The sequence below is a fragment of the Coturnix japonica genome, chromosome 4 (genome assembly GCF_001577835.2).
Source record: "Coturnix japonica isolate 7356 chromosome 4, Coturnix japonica 2.1, whole genome shotgun sequence".
NCBI classification, from domain to species: Eukaryota; Metazoa; Chordata; class Aves; order Galliformes; family Phasianidae; genus Coturnix; species Coturnix japonica.
In genome coordinates, this window is record NC_029519.1 from 43,277,463 (window position 1) to 43,291,761 (window position 14,299).

Here is a 14,299-nt window from a genome sequence, read left to right on the forward strand (position 1 = left end):
GAGAAAGATAGCTGTGGCTGGAAACCTGCCTGATGAAACCTTGGTGTACTGATGGACAGTTGGCTGAGTATGGGCTGAGTACAGCCAATGGCATCCTAGCTTGCATCAGGAATGATATGGTGAGCAGGACTAGGGAAGTCATCCTGCCCCTGTACTTGGCATTGGTGAGGCCTCACCTTGAGTACTGTATTCAGTTTTGGGCATCTCGGTACAGAAAGGTCATGGAGGTACTGGAGCAGGTGCAAAGAAGGGCAACGAGGCTTGTGAAGGGCTTGGAAAATATGCCCTATGAGGAGAGGCTGAGGGAGCTGGGGCTGTTTAGTCTGGGGAAAACGAGGCTGAGAGGAGACCTTATTACTCTCTTCCAATATCTGAAAGGTGCTTACAATGAGAGTGGGGTTGTTCTCACTGGTGACAGGATGAGGGGAAATGGCCTTGATTTGCATTACTTTAGGTTGGATATCAGGCTAGGTTTATTTACCAAAAGGGTTGTTAAGCACTGGAATAGGCTCCCCAGGAAGGTGGTTGAGTCACCACCCCTAGATGCGTTTAAAAACTGTTTAAAAACTCAGGAACATGATTTAGCAGAGGGCTGTTAGAGTTAGGGTAGTATGGTTTGGTTGTGGTTGGTTCTAGGAGTGGTTCTATGATTCTGTGATTTCTATGATTAGATCTGGAAGGCAGGAGAGAATGTTCTGCCATTAGCGTCTGTTGTAACAGCTTTTAGGTGTGAAGAGATCAGTGGGACCACACCTCTTCTAGCAAAGCTTATAGCTTGGACTTGAATTTACCAGCTCCATTTTATAATGAAATATCTTGCTGTGTTTTTCTTTAACAGGCACAATATTTCTAAAGTAGAGGAGAGGGATCCAGCATTCAGCTACCTGAGGTTACTTTTTCTGTGAATGTAAGGGTGGGATTAGGAATAAATTTTTATTTACTGCTTAGTCTTGTTTATACATATTGCATTTTTACTTGTAAGACAAGCAGTTGGTGTCTTTAAATAGTCCTTTTCGTCTCTGTGTGCTTGTTTGAGAAATATTTAACTTAGTTAACTTGAACAAGTACAGTAACAGTGGGATCCACTACAAATATCTGAAATTGCTGTTTATTTTTAATGGCAATAGCAGGACTGGTCTTAAACACAAGTAGCTTGGTAAGTGGTGAAGGGTTTTATTTTAGTTTTATCTCTTAAAATACATTTCCAAAGCTCTGAGAAGGAACTGAAAGTAAAAGCAGAAATGCTAATGAGTTGATGTGCAGTGGGAATCATAGAATCATAGAATTACCCAGGTTGGAGAAGACGTCAAAGATCACCAAGTCCAACCACAGCCTAACTATAGTACCCTAACTCTAACAACCTTCTGCTAAATCATATCCCATTTGCAGGCAGTGGTGCAGGCAAAAGTGACTCAAAGGAAATGCCATAATTCAGAGGATTTTTTTTTTCATTAATTTTTGGGTTGATTTCTGTCATCATTAGCTGATAGTAATAGATGTAACCCGATGCCATTCAGGTTTTAAAAACAAGAAGCCAACTTGAAGTTTCCCATCCTGGGAAATTTCAAAACTGAGTCCACACCAGGTTTACTTTTCCTTTAAATGTGAATGGAGAATAGTTTCCCTCACAGGAAAAGATAAATGTTTTGAGACTTCCTTTCAGTATACACCAGGTTGAAAATGAATCCTTTGACTCTGCTTGTTCCATGTCCTCACTAGCTGTGCTCTTTTCTTCATTTTTTCACTGCTGCACTCTACCAGTCACTGTCTTCTTCCTTTGCTTTCAAACATACTAATCTCTCTTTGATGTTACCTTTATGAAACGTCCCCTATAGGCTGTCCTATTCCATCACTGTCATTTCTTCTCTTGTTCCTTACTCCCTCTGAGCAAATTGTCACATTTTCTTGGCTGCTCCTTTCCGTGAGTACATTTGCACGTGTCTTCTACTTGCTGTATGGGCTTCCTGCTCAACACTGAACAAGTCTATTCCAGCTGAAATTTGAGTCATAAGCCTAGATTGCCAGAAGCTCTAGAATGAAGACTTTGTTTCACAGCTTGGATGCATAGGAGCTTCTTACTGAAGGTCCTAAACACATGCAGTAAGGCTTTTTTAGACTAATTTTTCAGGTGAAAAGGAAAACTGACTCTAGACATTGGTGCCACTCTGAACATTTCTTGCTCTGTTCTTTAGGTTTGTAGATGGTTTATTTCTTTGCCATTGATGTTTTGTTTTGAAGGTCTGTTTCAAGATTTTTTTGGGATGTTTTTTGTATTAGAATCATAGAATCATCAAGGTTGGGAAAGATCACCAAGACCAAGCATCAACCCATCACTATCTTGCCCACTAAACATGTCACTCAATGCCATGAACCTTTGTAGCTCAGAATTTCTTCTTAGTATTAGCACTATCTTCCATTTTTCTGTTTGGGAAAGAAGGAGCTCCGTAGGTGAAATCAGGTTTCTGCCTGCAATTGCAACTCTACTCTGCTTATGTGTGTACGGAAGAAGAGAGAGGAGAGAAAATGTTATGGGAGAAGGAAAAAGAAAAAAGTGTTCGTGGAGACAAAAACAAATCTGTGCAGGTTTGCTATAAATTAAAGTAAAACATTTCCTAGGTACATGAATCTTATTATCTAGATGAAGAGTATTCTATGGAAATAACATTTCAGTCATCAGTCTCAGTTTAACTTCCACTAAGTCAATAGAAAATTGTACAATATCTTCAATTGAAGTGAGATGCAACCCTGCAAATGATGCTTTCTTTTCACAGGGGATGTTGCTTTGTTATTTGTACTCTTTGTTTCTTAGGAATGTCTCTCAGAGGTGCTCTTTCTTTCATTTCTCTTGTCAGACACATGTGATTAATGATCTCTTGGTGCTAGTTAAGTGTCTGTCACATTAAACGTGTATGGTTTTCAGGCACTTTGTGGATACGTGCGTGCCAAGTTGGACAGTGTTTACAATAGAAAGCTGTGGATGAGACAAGCAACTTGTTTGGTAATTAATTTCACAGGTAGTTTTGCTATTTGGACACAGTTTCAATATTTTGTGGTAAAGGATGCCACTAACAGTAAAGCATGACCAATAGATGAGTAGTGTGAGATCTTTCCTCCAGTTTCCTGATGGCTCCCTTTCAACATTTTGCTTCTCTCACATTCAGAAACTGAGCTGAAAAGGTTTGACATCTACTGGTGTGTTTCTGATATTCTCCTCTGTGCCTTTCTTGCCTTCAGCAGGAAGGACTTCAGATTTCTTGTAGAGATAGTTGTCCATGAAGGCTATGCCATCTTGTGGTTGTCTTACCTGTGGATTGTTCTTTCACTGAGAGCTACCCCACCATCACCCCCCAGCAGTTTAATCCCAAATTTTGTTGTATGTGAGTATGTCATGAGGAAGATCTAAAAGGCTAGAAATTGGTGAAAGTTTGTACTCCACATTGCAGCTGAGAAACTGAACTGTGAGAATGATGAAATAACTTGTCTCTTTCTGCAGAGAGTGCACTGAGAAGGAATGTTAACACATCTACCTCCTTTCAGCTCTAAGCTACATCATTTCTACATCATTCTCTGTCCTTCTCCCTTCTTCTGACTGCTTTTCTTTTCTTTTTCATAAAAAAAAAAAAAAAGAATTTAATGCGGTGTTGAAACAATGCCTGTTTGAAGAAAGCCTATACCCAGTTTTTCTTGCCCAATATTCTTGTCACGATGACATCATAACCCCTGCATATCCTGTCACTAAAACAAATGTATGAAACAGTTCCACTTCTCCTCTTTAATTGGAACTAGCTTGTTTCAAGAAGCTGAAGAGGCAGGCTGCTCACAAAGGTTATTGGAGAGAAATATATCATTGTCTTGCAGAATGTTCTAAGTGGGTCTCTTGAGTATCAAGGTCAGAGTTTATTTAGCAGCAAGTTCTACTGGTATGAATCATCAATAGCGTTCCTTACACAATTTATCAATGCTTGGCAATTATACTTTCTTCTCTAAAGAAAAAAAAATTATACTTTTTCCTCAATAAATGGTGCGTATGTTTAACTCTTGCTTGTCCTTTCCAAATATAGTTCTGAGTTTCTTTGATGCAAAATTATAGTTACATGGTAGTGCTGAGTGCTAGTGAGCAGGTTTTTAGGTTAAAATATAAATGTTCTACAGCAAAACCAGAACCTTTTCAAAAGCAAAGTTGATCAGGACAGAAGTAGTTTTCAGTAGTATCCTAATTTTCTGAATTTTATGTGATTTAGAAAACATAATCTTGGGGCAATAGATCGTATAATAGCTTATTAATGTTTTAGTAAAAAAACAACAACAAGCAACAACAAAAAACCAACAGTTTTTTATACTGGGAAAAGCAGATTTTGTGTTTTTTTAAATAGCTTAATCTGTGTGATTTTGTTACTTCAGTGGAACTGATAAACAAAGTATTTCTGAATAATCAGTTTGTTTTGGTGAATGAGCTCAGAGAGAGGGAATTTCTCTTAACTACTAGACCAAATGCAGTTGGGTTGTCCTGGCTGAGATGGCTTTTGAAATTTCAGCTGCTGACATCTACTGTCTTGAGAAACGAGCTCTTGAAATGAGAGGATGGATCCGTAAAGTACCAAACATGATTGGACAGTAAATAATGAGCTCCATTGAATAGCTTAAAGATTTTTCAGAGTTAAAGTACTGAAAAAGCAAATGGTAGTAAGGGTACTGGCAGTATCTCGCACAATCCAAATTGTTTCTTGGACTGTAATTCACCATTTATCTTAAAGCACACACACACACACACACAAAACAACCCCAAGCCCTCAAACCCAGTCACCAAAATAAACAACAACAACAAAAATCCCACCCCATACATTGGTTAATAAGTAGAGATGAGGTGTTTTGCTTTTTTTTTTTTAAACAGTATGTTGTACCTTTATAGAAATCGTAGCTAGTCTCACCATCTTCACCTTTTGCTGGCCACATAGTACTTGGCTGTTATATGCTATTCCTTCAGGACAGTGCTCCCAGATGAACTCCAGGGCTTTGATAGAGAGTTCTGACCAGTATGGGTCAGGATGGGGATGCACCTGGCTTTTTGTTATGTTACTGGAGACATATGTTTGGGTATTACTGTCTAGTCAGGGCTTTCAGGTGTTTTCATCAAGCCTTTTATTTCTTCCCTCTCTGTTCTTCATCATCAGAAGAACATGATTCACATAGAATAGTAACCAACAGTAAGGTCTTTCCCCACTGAACCATTTTGGTATTTATTTTTCATCTGACTTTTCAGTCTTCAGAATTGTGTCTTCAGGCTTTTCCCTGCAAATTAGGCAGATTGTCCTACAAACCTTGAAAGTGCAAAGAACAGAGACACGTTTACTAGAACAAAAACATTCTTGGACTAGTATTTGTGAAGTAAGGTAGAGAGAGGACTCAGTACTCTCAAGCTTACTGCTCCTTTTCAGGAAAATATTGTTATATGAGGGAATACTGCATACTCAACTACATCTTTTGCTTACAATTTAACATCTTTAAGGTATTCTGTGGACAAGTAATTTCCCCTACTGATTTTCATGGTGATGACAATATCCAGTGATGGATCTGGTACATACTGATATATGATCTCTATGTCTCTACTTGGAAACAAAGGCATTGAGTCTGGGTATATCCCCACAGCTTCCTGTTGGGAAACATTGAACTCCTGCTTTCTTCTACAGCTAAATTTCTGGTCTTGCTCACCTTGTTATTTTCTCCTTTGATTTGCCTCTTTAACAGGGATTGTTACTGGGCAGTGATTCTACCTTCAATATTGGTTTGTGAAATGCTGATAACACAAAATCTTAAACCTGTATGAGGACATAATGGGCCAAATTTTTGTATTTGTGTTTCCTCTGGTGTCATGGGAAGTTCAGCTTCAAGGAATTTTGTCTGTTTTCTAGGTATCTAAGTGGAAGCTGCTTATTCAAATGCTGCATCCACATATATTAACTAGTTCAAAACACAAACCCAAACAAACTCCCAAAGAAACAATCATAAAGATGTTTTGAAGGCAGTGCTTTTTTTCTGGGCACAGAAAACTTCACCTCAATAAGTTCACCTCAGCTACAGCAGGACAGGCCAGTTGGTGTAAGTAGCAGAATAAATTGTACTTACTTTCTTACTGATCTCATTTTTGTGGATTCCCTGTCATGAATAGCTGCCTTTTCTCTTCATGTAACCACTGGTCCTGTTTTTCTCTTCTCTAGATGTGCCACTTTCTTCACAGACAATGGAAATCCATCTCCAAAACCTTTCTCAGATCTTGCTTAAGTTGCCTTGTGGGTTGGGATGTTATTTGGGACAACAGGTGCAGATACTGTGAATTTATACTTTACTGCTACCTTGGGATATAGAGCATGAAAGTAGCGCACTATAACAAAATCAGTCAACTTCTTTGACTTAGTGCATGTAAATCGTAACTTTACAAAACAGTTTTGAAGCTGTAGTGTTATAAAACTAGAAGAACAAAAGGCCTTATTCTGTTCTTTGCATGCTTCATTCATGGTATGTCAATTTTAGTGAATTTAATTCCCAAAGGGGACACATTTTTATGATATATGCATTTTCTTTAATTCTACAAAGCCCAGGGTATGCGTGAGGCTGTGACCAACATTACTTTGAAAAAAAGTAGACTGAATGGAAGGTATGAGGAGTCTCCTTTCAGTTAAAGTAAGCTACAGCAGTGACATGCGCCTCTTATCTGAGTATATGCGCACTGGAGGGTAGCCAAAGGGTATGAAAGTCTTGTGGTGGATTTTTCCCTAGAGAAACGCGTTGTGTGGATCAGTGGTGACTGCTTAGTGGGCAATGCACAGGTTTTTTTCGAAAGCTTTAACTGGTGTTGATGGTGCAACTAAACAGCATGAAATCTTTATAGAAAGAGAAATGGGTTAGCCTGTCAGAAAGAAACTTGCAAAAAAACCCAAAACCAAACAACAAAACAGTTTTACGCATAGACTTCCATCTGTTCTAAGACTTGCTATCTCCTAGAAACTTGTGAAAATACTAGTGTTGTCTGAGGCTTGAGCAGGGGTTTGCTGGCCTGTAGCATTCTCCCTGTTTATGCAGTTTGGATCTCCATACCAGTTAGTCAGGTCTATTTGACTGAATGCAGGCTCTGTTTACTTGCCTCCTGCCCTGCTTGTTGGGAAGTACTTTATCTGTAAGCATTAATTCCATTATCTTCTTGACTGTTTCCTTGTAAGCCTACAATGAACCTGTTAATACAGAGAATTAACCCTACATCATTATGTTACAAATATTTAACTGAATCACATATAATACATGGACTTGGCCCCACATCTTTGGTGCTCTGTACTGTTCTAGCATAGCAGCTCCACACAGGATTTAAATAGCCTAGCTTGTGTTGAGAAGATGCCTTGTCTTAGCAGCAAGTGCAGTTCAAATCAGTGTCTTTTCGGTGAGATACCAGAGAAATCCAAGCTTCCAATGGAAACCATTGTAGCCTTTTTTAGACAGTCAGTGAAGAGTTCAAGGCCAAGTTGAATGGAACCCTGGGTAGCCTGATCTCCTGGGTGCCAACCCTGGCTGTGGCAGAGGGGTTAGTACTAGATCATCTTTGAAGTCCTTTCCGACTGGAGCCATTTCACAATTCTTCTTGAGGCAGTCAAGCATGCCTGAAGTGAAAAGTCTTCTGGAAGATCATCTCTTCCTCTTGACTTGCAGGATCTTGAAGCCTTGCATTTTTGTATTGGTGCTTGAGAGAGGCATTCTTCTGTGCAAGCTCTCCTTTGCATCTGTGAGCTGCAACAATGCCAAACACTACTTCCCACGGAACCATGTTATGAATAGCTACTATATCCAGGACGTTTTTGATGTGAATTTCAGACAATTGGCAAGCCTGAGGCATTAAGCATCATAACCTAAGATACAGTTTAAGTAGTTATACAGTGCAAATAAATTACTCAGAAGATAGTGAAAATAAATGACAAGACTGAAGTTGCCTTTGTTGCCTGGTAAGCTATTGATATTTTGCAGTAGTCTGTGTTGACTCCATCAAGATTCTGCAGTGATCTTTGCTCATTTATATTAATGGCTGGTATCAGACATTTTTGTTATGCAATATAAATCAGTAATCTTTTTCCCTTCCAAGGAAAATGTGCAACAGTTTATTGCTGTGTAGAAAGGAAAATAAGTTAACGGTACTGACTGTAGCTACAGTGAAACACGAGGGAAATCAGTTTGCTATGAAAACATCTGTAAAAGAATTGTCTTGCTGAGAATCAGGTATAAGAATTGCCACTTTAGTACATGATTAGCTTAGATGAAAAGCTGAATTGCTGAGCAGCATTTCTCATACTGTGAAGTAATATAACAATTATAATGCAGACATATTAGCTGAGGGCCAACTTTATGATGCCTGGAGTCCATATTCTTGGATGCCTGCCTAAGCAGAGCAGAGTTTACCACAGAGAGAAGAATTCCAAGCCTTAGGGTTAGTAAGAAGGTGACTTAGAGCCTTTGTAATATCAGAAGAGTCAGGAGGAAGACTGAGAGCCTTGAGATTTGAATACTGGTAGGACTGTCTGATTTCTAGAGGGAGCACAAAAGGGAATATATTGCATTGCAAGAAAATTGCAAGAGTTGGGCCTGATTAGCAAGTTGTCCTTCTTTTGGGCTGAGAGATATATGGGACTTGCAGTTTCATGGAGCAAGTCTCCATGATGATCTCAAGCGACTTTGACCTTTGCTCCTGCTGGAAACTACCTGGAGTTGACATAGTTGTAAATGAAGTAGCTGAAAATTTTAGGTAGGGGTTTCAGAATGAACTGTAATGCTGGACAGATTTTTCCACTTTTTGCCATTACTACAGAAACAGAGAACCTGGTGGACTATGTAAGTGTGGGTAGACTTTCGACCTAGGAGAGTTCTACCTTTTTAAGCTACTGGAGAAATAAGGGGGGAATAGACACATATAGGAGGAGGTAATAGATAAGATATTGCTATCTAGTGCTCAGGCCAGAATGAAAGGGTATGAGTTTATTTGAGCAAATGGATTGATTATTTCAAGGATACTGTAGACTTCTATATGAAGGTATCATATCACCCTTTAATTTTATTGATTTTTTTGGTTTGTTTTTTGCCTTCTCTACTTTTCTGATAAGAATTGCATAATCATATGAGATGGAAAAGGTGAAAGGAGAAAATACGAACACAGCATAGCATTTATGAATGCTCAGAATATCCCCAGGGTTCTACAAGCTCAGTTTTAAATCAATTGACAGATTTCTCTGTAGCATGGAACCTGGTTGATTTCTGGAATTAGTTTAGTATTTCTATCTGATCGTTTTTTCACTTACCCGGTGAGGCGGGGGGGCGAGCCCCGAGGGGCTCTCGGTGGTTGGAGACCTTGCAAATTACGGGAGGGGGGGGGGGAGGTGAAACTAGGTGACCGTTGTGGTCCTTTTCAACCCAGGCTGCTCTATGATTCTGTGATCTGACAAAGTCCATGGTATTTCAAGGATTTTAGGGATTCATGATTCTTTTTATATCCCATTCTGATTTTTTTTTTATTTTTATTTTATTTTATTTTATTTTTTTTAAGTCTTGGAGTACTTCCTTCTGAAGGACTTCATTTTTTTATATGTCATGTTGAAAGAAATCTCCTAGCTTGTGTTTTGGACAGAAACAAGGGAGAGTCTAGATCTGGACTTGATGTCTAAAGTCTAATGACCTTATATTCCAGTGAAATTCTGTTTATTATGTGAGCATAAGAAAATACGGTGTGAAACATCACCATCTCTGCTTAGAAAGCAAGTACGTACTTCTTCTGTGAAGCGGTCATGTAGAGTTACTCAGCCCGTACTCTTAGACTTAATGGGTATGTGGTATGACTTTGTATTAAGCTTTTTTGATGGGAAATTATCTTTTAAACTCTTTGAAGTCATCAGTTGTTAAAATAATTTCAAGTAGTCATTAAGTGCTTCATTAGAGTGTTTTCATCTTAATATGCTTTGGTTCGATTAAAACTGTATTGTGCCTATTTCTTGTTATGCATTTTAGCTTCTTTCTTTCCTAAATGGACTTTGGCTCATGTATTCTGAGGTTTTATATCAGTTAAGCTGAATGCTCTTGAGTTACTGAATTAATTCAATAATTTTCTCTTAATGATCATGAAGAGTTTTGTTAAGCTAGAGTGCCATTAAACTGAAGCACTGTAGCCCAGTAATCACTGGGGGAAAGCCTACAGGTAGAAAATAGGATTGGAAATTGAACAAAGTCATGAGGGGTTCATTTGCTGCAAATTCAGTGATAATCACCTGGAGGCTCCAAGGCCAAAACTGTGCTAAAATCAGTAGGTTTTTAAAATTTTTCCCCTTGAAATCTGATTATAATTCTTAGTGTTTTGCAACTAAAAAACTTGTGTGTAGTGAATGTGTTCTGTATAGCTGCTGTTTAAATAAAGGAAGCTCAGATGGCCTTGGTATGATTCACCACTAATATTACTGCTGATGCTGGGGGAAACAAAACATAAGATGTTTGAAATGAAAGGCCTCTTCTTAAGAATTGAGGGCAATGCGAAAGGTGCCAGTTTACCTTAATTCTAATGAACAGTTATGTTCATACTTGTACCAGGCAGCATTTTCAGAAGCATTTGGCCTTGGGCTTTCTGTCCTTGGGATTAGCAATCCTGGCATGTTGCTGATGAGCAATTTGAGAAGCCAATTTACACATGCTCTCAAAGTAGGATGGCATCTTTCCATTGCTACCACCGAGAGGGGTGATAGGTGCAGTAGAGAAGAAAGGATGTACTTAATTCAAGCTAATGAACTTCAATTAAAATCTTAGTCATGGCAGAGCAGTTTTTAATCTCCTCGAGTATTAGCAGGGTGAGTTAAAAATGAGCAATTTACCTTCACAGCTAACAATTGTGAAAACTGTAGATTGCTTTGCCAGCCTTTTAAAGCTCAGGTATCTGTCCAGGATTGGGAGAATTCATTTTTGTAGTGAAAGTATTGCTTTCACCCTTTAGACTGAAAACAAATTCATGATTTTAGGGTGTTACGTGCCCCCATGGGACTTTTCAGTTTATCAGCCTGCTGCCCCACTCTGCCAGAGCTTTCATGCTGTATAGCTTTCATTGGTATTTGCTTTGATTTGAAGATCTGTCAGCACAGAATTACCTGGGGTCAAGTTAAAGATACTAATTAAATGCTAAGTAGATAGAGTAAGTGATGTTAATAATGACTAAGTTGGGGGGGGGGGGAGGGGGGAAGGAAAAGAAATAATGTACTTACTTATTGCAGGATCATCTTTGAAAGACATTTGTGTTAAATCTCAGTATCTCTTGCTTGCTGAACTGGGGCTAATGCTACGAGAAAACTTGCTCCTACTCAATGCTCTGTCTTCTCTCTTTAATAAAGACTCTGCTAGAGCAAGAGAACATGCTTGAGGAGCTTTTCATCATCTTTTCCAGGTTATTGATCATTTCTCAGCCCATACTTTTCATACCTCCCTCTCTTCCCTGTTACATCTTTGGAAGGGTGACCTACTGCTGGCTGCCGTAGCATACATGTATCCTGTATGTGATTGAACTTTTCCACTTTTAAAGCATTGTTGAGGCTTTCAGTATGAAGTCTTTCCCTACCCTGAGATATTTGATTTTCATAAAAATAAATAGCCTAATTTTATCTATATTTCTGGCAAGTAATCATGTGAGGTTCATAAATGGCTTCTGAATATGATCAAGCCTTCTGATAGCTCAGGAGGCTGGGATGGGAAGAAGTTTAGGGGAGAGAACTAACTCAAAATTTGTGAGTGGAGTACATTGATCAATTCATGTGAAGGGCCTGCTAACATAGTGTAAAACCTGTTGGCAAATGCATCAGTCAAGCTGATGGTTAGTTGAGATATGAACCTTTCTGAGTTCTGTTGTTTGGCTTTTTCTCCTTACAAGTTTTTGGAAAGGTGTAGTCTTCTCCCTTTTCTTGTCTGACAAATATGTCTTAGTCAAATGCAACAAAAAATCCTCACCGAATATCACCCATACAAAACAAGCTACTGTGCACTTAACAGATATGCTTCAGCTTCCTTGTAGAGCTTTGAAGTAGAAGAGTTGCTGTCAAGCTGGACAGTTCTGTGTCACTGTGAAAGTAAAGCTAGGTCTCCAGAAAATACTTTGCTACCTGCAATAGATCCCAAGCCCTATCTTCTTAATGAAGAAGCAATGCTATTCCATGGATAGCATTGTATGGGAACGACTTGCCCTTGCTGTTAAGGTCCCAGGATCAGTGTAGCTCCTACTCAGTCTCAGTGTGAATGGGGGAAAATCTAGAAGGTTGAGTGTCTTGCATTATCAGGAGTGTTTTGCCATTCCAGTATATTCGATGACCTAGCTCACTGTAGCTAATGATGGAAAGCAGGTAGGAGTAGGGCTCAGTTGGGCAGACTATCCTATTTTTTTTTCCTAGGCTGTACAGTTGTCTGACTGACTCTTCAGCAGGGTCAACATATTGTGACAAGTCTTTTCTTTACAGTCTGTGCAGCCCTCCTCTTCCCTTAGTCTCCAGCAATATCCACGGCACAGCAATGCCAGGTTGTAGTTTGCCATTGGCCTCAGACAAGTTCATGGCGTTAATAGTGATCTTTCCCTTTTCTGACACTCTTACATGTTTTAAATTGGTCTGAAGTTGTGAGTGTTCTCTTCAACCACACACCACAGGCCAAGCAGGATTAGTTGCCCCACATCATGCTAGCAAATGTGCCTAGTCAAAGACTGAATCTATGAGATGTAGGTGAGACAATTTCGTGGGGAGTCTGGGGGGAAAGGTTCATTTTCTCCATAAACCTTGTCTATTTGTCTCTAGCTTGTGTAAGGTGTTCATGATAGAGGCTGTCTGTTGCTGTGTGGACACAGCACTGATGGATTAATTGGAGTCAGGAAGACATAGAGGAACCTTGTATGTATTTGAACTTTTAGTGTATAGGCAGTAATACCACGTTTCACTTCTAAATGTAATATGAAAAGCTAAAAAATGACTGTAGCAGTTGAAATATAAAGGGATAAAGGGGAAGATGTATTCAGCCACTATTGTTTATTTTTTTTGTCCTTAGAAGTGATTGAGAAGAATGCTTTTGAGGGCTTTAGTATTAAAGATTGAAATAGAGTGTGAAATCAACAAGATGGGTTAAAACTGCTGGAGTTCTTGTTCTTGAAATGTGATAAGGTTTCCCTGAAAGGAGCTGAAAACAAATTCTTCTCAGAGAGTTGACAAAACAACATCAAAATAAATGGACTGTTGGCTGTTTGCCTTAGCTGAGGTACTATGGAAATGGACACAGTTCGTTGTCCATTATGGCTAGCTTGTTCTGGACTGGCTTGTTTTGGAATGCTAAGGGCTTTGATCTCCACTGTGCTTTTTCCTGTTGATTTATACAAGTAGTGCAGAAAGTTCTTTCTTGTTTACACAGGCCACAGACTTAATGCGTGGAGGAAAGAAAAAAGTGATAAGAAAACAAAGAAATGAGGATTGGAGGGGAAGGAAAGGACTTCAAGAAGTCTTTTTCTCTAACTTGTTAACGAATCAGAACTTTACTCAAGCACTGGAAACAGCAGGAATGGAAAAACATCATGAAGTCAAAGAAAATGGTAGAAACTGTGCTTCCCACTCCTAGTTTTTCTCTTGGTATCATGCTTGAATTACGCTTTTTGACCTATTCTGCAGGAAGGGTGCTGGAAGGAGGTGATGATAAACAGAACGTGTTTCATGTTCATAGTTTCATCAGTCATGTGTAATCCTAGAATATGCTTCTAGATTTCTTGACTTGAAAGTCCATGTTGTTGTATTTCAGTAGTTACGTTGTAACACCATCTGAAGGCAGGTGAACAGTTTTTTGTTTCAGCTAATTGAATATTTTAAAATTTAAGTATGATTTTATGTCATTATTTGGGTTTGAGCCTTGTACCTTTGACAGAGTACGTGCATTTACCCAGTGGTGTATACACCCAGTGGTGTAATACACATCTGTGTATTTCCTTTACACGCTGTTCTTATGCAAATAGCAAATGCTGTTACTTAATAATAATAACTTAATAATTCTGCAGCCATTGTGGCTGCATTTTTGCATGATTTTTTTTGCCATTGGGAAAGCTAGTGAGAGGCAAAATTCCTCAGGATGTTGTAGCAGCTGGCAAGGTCTCCATGGTTACATTGGCAAGAAATGTGGGAAAGTACCAAAAGTAGTTTATTGTTCAACAGTATAATATCTTTGGGGAATACTCCTTCAGTCATCTGAGGAAATGTCTTAAAGAAAAGCTTTAATTAAAATA